The following is a 4837-nucleotide window of genomic DNA, read 5'->3' as shown; positions in this document are numbered from 1 at the left end:
GACATATCCGTACTATCATTCTAACAACCTATAAGCTTGAGGGATAATCTCATTTTCGGCTACTTATGTCGTCTAGCTTGAATGCTTTCTAACGCACGAAAACACGAGATGTAACATCTTCCCCCCCCCCCCCCCCTCCAATTAGGAACATTCGTCCTCGAATATAAGGGTGCATTAGGGGAGAGCCAATTCTTATAGATTTTTTCAAAAATTTCAACAGAGTCTCCCTTATAATTGGGCACTATCCAGAACCTACAAACTGCCAGAATCCAACCTACGTGCTTCGCGGGGCCCTATAAACATCATACATATCAAACCACATGGCGTCGTCATACACCAAAATAACTTTTAAGCTATCATTTACCTGATGAGATATGTCCTGCTCCTGTCTTCTCTTGCAATGTTTTCTCTTGGTGCTACCTTCGGTTGGAAATAGACAAAGGGTACTTGGAGTTGCTTTCCCTCTCTTGGCTCTCCACATCATGTTCGTGACACTGTTATTCCTCCTTGGTGCTTTACAAAGACCGCAACCTTGTACTTATTCTACGTACTTGCCAATCTAAAATAGCCATCAAAATCTCTGTGACAGGCCTTCCACGATCTGCACGTCATACTTTCGCAACCTAGTGATATGGAAAGCCGGGTGAAAGGATTCTAATTCTAAAGGTAACTCCAACTCATAAAATACTTGGCTTACTTGTCAAATGTTTTTGTAGGGCCTAATACCTCTCGAGCTGAATTTGCCTCCTTCTCAAAGCTCATCATTCCTTTCATCGGCTAAAATCGCAAGACGACCCAATCATTAACTGCATGTCTAAATATGACTTTGATGGCTCTGAGCTGTCAACACTCGCTCCTGAACAAATTTCACCTTCTCTATGGCTTGGTGAACTAATCAAGCCTAAATAACTCTGACTAGTCATCTTCGAACCACCTAACAGGGAATCCGTTCTTTCATCCCTACAAAGACCTATAAGGTGCCATTTTGATGCCCATAATCCTGTTTGGTCATTTGTCTATGGGTGAAAGATTAAACTGAGTGGTGATGCACGTACTATTCTAGGATCCTTATTTGGTGCTTTCCAAACTCATACTCCATTCTTTGGTCGATAAGATTTAGGGTCGTTCCACGTTCCCATAGTAACATCCGAATGCTACCAACACATTTCCTTAAGGCTTGAGAACTGTAGGTCCATTAGTCGACACAATTCGCCGTAAGTAATGATCTCGAATTCATTTGCTAGATTCTAGGATGTGCCCACTAAACCAATCCTCACTTTATATTTTGTTGATAATCATGCCAATCAATAATTTATCTTAAACAAGAGCTATACACTTACAATGATCATCTAAGAACTATCCATAGGATTTTCTTCTTAATGTCATGGCACATCGTGGTTGACCCTGGATGATTAGGATAACGAAAGTAATGTATTCTTTCCATGATTTAACACTGTAATTCCTCTACATTTACTACACATATTCGACTTTGATATCTTAAAACCCCATCCTTTTGCACCTCACAGACTGTTACCTCATTCTATCGGACTTCCTCTTCAAACTACAAACACGACAAGATCTTCTTATTGCCGCCTTCTCATTTGGTGTCACAATAATGGTGGCATATTTCTAAATGATAATATTTGCCATCTCTTGAGTCCAGCGATTGGATTCCTTAAGTAGATAGATGGCGTAGCTCTACTAACTTCCCTTCTTCAGGCCCAAATATGCTAGGCTGGACCTAAATCTGCGACTAAGTGTGCCAGTTAAAACGTTAGCTTGTTCGAATACTCTTCCCTCATTTACATAAATCTGCAAAAGTGTGCCAGTTATAACATTATCAATGTTATAATTCTTTAATAACTCAAGCTACCACCTCCCTTATTTCCATATAGAAGGGCTTCCTTGGTCATGTTAACTTGCAAGCTTCCCGTAGCACCTCGGGTGAGTTGACCCATCTATAATCACCTCCAACTGCTTTCACCTTCTCCCTTATTCTAATAGTGTGTTTCCCTAACCTTTAAATTCCTTCCTAGTATCTTAAGCTCATCGGGCCCTTCTGTATTTGAAGCATGCATATTGAACTTTAGCGGCCATCACTCTCGTTAAAGTGTTCTTGGGGGTTGCAACCGTGTCTTGAAAAATTGAAGCCTCATGCACTCAAATCCTTATGTAGTCCTATATGGTCTAGTAACTCGTTTGTGACCTATGGCCACACACAGGCCCTTCACAAGCCAATTATTGGTTGTTCGGTCAAGCTATCTTCTTAACATTAATTTTCGAAGAACTCTTGTTGGGCCTTGTCTTTTTGGCCTTGTTTACCCTTCATATAAATCTTCAAGTTCTCAATGCCTGACTGTGCTTACTATTGGTCGGTATCCTTGCTAACTTTATTACCATCTCTTTTATAGCTTTCGTACTTACAGATCGTTCTAAAGCCGTGGCAATTTTGGTAAGGCTTAAACTAATACTATCTCATCTGCTTCTCACCTTTAGCTACAATTCTTCTTGCCACTCTGTTATTAAGAATTTCTACAATTCTATCTTGATGTTTTTTTGCATTATCTTCCCCCTTGGGAGAATAGCTAATACCTCATGCCCAAACATTCTACCTCCATAGCGTCACATTGCTACCTTTCCACTTTTACTAATTCTTCATGCGCCCTGTTCTTATCGCTTCCTTTACTATAATCTTCTGCTTATGGGGAAAGCTAATTACTTATCGCAGAAAGTGCATTTATTTGCAACTAACGAGCTTGATCTTAACGAGCTTAACTCCAACTCATGACGCCTGTCTTAGGGTAGTCACTTTAAATAACGTTCAAAGGTCGCTCTTCTGTTGTACGCTGCCTGATTGCTTGCTGGAAAAGGTTGCAATGCCCATTACTACCAAAGTTTCTCGAGATCCTAACTGGCATTCGGTTTAGCTTTACCCAGTTTTGGTATCTCCTAAGTCAGGGAGCTAAATCGATCTGTTGATAACCTCGTGACTTATACCCTTTTTTACAGACCTGCCATTGTCTCATCTTGCCCCTTTCCTTTACCGAACCAAGAGTCCTATCGCATTGCCATGCCTACTTCGTGATATTTATTCATTTCTTATATCTATTCCTAACGCATCACTTATCCCACCAACCTTTGGCTAACCCTACCATTTCATCATATTCTGGAAAATTACAGCAAGACGTTCCTTTACCTTTAGTTCCTTTTCTCTTTAACTAGACTTGTTCTTTAGTTTCTAAATATCTCTTCATCGCCAGGAATACGAGTTTCATTGAGGTGAGAACTTATCCCATAAACAAAGATCAAATACCTAGCCCTTTGTATCTTCCAAACACTCCAGTAGTCGTAACTAACTATACAATCCCTAGATACGATATACCTATACATCGCCTAAAGAGGAACTATAAACACGCTCAGAATATCCTTCAGTACTATCATCAAATCCCCACAATCGACCCAACGCTAATGATTTCTCTAACCCTTACCAGATCTTGAAATCCCACTCCTTCCTAAAAACACGTCTGTTGAAGCCTATAGGTCGTAAGCTAGAACAAGTGCTGCTAACTATGATTATATCTTTGTAGAAATAGGAACCATGCCGGGGTACAAGACATCCTGTAACCACCACATAAGCACGTGGCGTCTGATCTCTGTACGATAAGCTAAGCCATCTTGTACCTTATCGGGGTACAAGTTAAGAACATGACATGCTTGGATCCAACAACACGTAGTGGTTAAACATGAAGGAATTTTCCTAACTGGGAAGAGCAATACTTATCCTACGCTGATGTTAACACCTAATTTTGGCTCGCTGTGCTTAAAATTAATGTCTCGGGGAGCCCTGATCGTTAAAAAGGCGCGAAATACACTTTTTACATGGTTTTACATTTTTTCGACAATTTATTGATGATTATCTTTATTTTAGGAATTTTATCAATTTATCATCATTTAGAAGAATCTTTATTTTTGCACATGTACAGCGTAATACTACGATTTTTGTGCAATTAATAGTGGTTTCTTAATTTTACAGCAAGTACATTTTGATATCTTATACATTAATGCTTAGGTTTTTATTTATATACTTAAAATATTATCTATACATATATTAGTTTACTATATTTTAGTACAGTCCGTCGGTGTAGAGAAAATTGAAGCAATTAATCTTGAACGCGGAGAAAGAATTCGATCAAGTCAAGGTCTCGTTACCTTTTAAAAAGTTGACATTTGAGGTGATGGGTTGGGTTATTCTTCCATTGGTTAATACATCTTTACATATTAGTTAAAAGAGGTAAGGGGGACAAGGGGGTGCATTCTTTTATTCTTTGGACAAAACAAGAGGCCATTTTGTATTATAAAGGAAAAGGGAGGGCTTAATTTTATTTTACATCTTCTACACACACACACTCTCTATAATTTTTAGATTTTGCTTCTTCCCTCCTAAGAAAACCCTAAACGTTTTCTTTCTCTCCTCACCCGTCTTAGCTGCCGACCAGACCCCTACGTCCTGCCCTCCACGCTAGAGCTCCGAGCTCCGGTAAACTCAAACCACACCACCACCATGACTCCACTACTTCCCTTTCACCTTCTCCCCCACTTTATCTTCTTCGCTACTCCGGCGAGTAGTATCTAGCTTCGGTGAACCGGAGCAGCCAACCAAACTGCCAACCAGCCCGCACCCCTCTCTTCTCTCCTTCCCCCTTTCTCCATCATTGCAACTAGCGAGCTCCACCATCAATTTCACGACCCAACCCGCCATGACCGGCACCCATCTAAATCCTAACGGGCGAACCAACATACATACCATCTAATCCATTCAATACGGTTTTTATATAAA

Source organism: Lycium ferocissimum, chromosome 3 (assembly GCF_029784015.1).
Source record: "Lycium ferocissimum isolate CSIRO_LF1 chromosome 3, AGI_CSIRO_Lferr_CH_V1, whole genome shotgun sequence".
NCBI classification, from domain to species: Eukaryota; Viridiplantae; Streptophyta; class Magnoliopsida; order Solanales; family Solanaceae; genus Lycium; species Lycium ferocissimum.
This window is presented reverse-complemented; position numbering follows the sequence as displayed.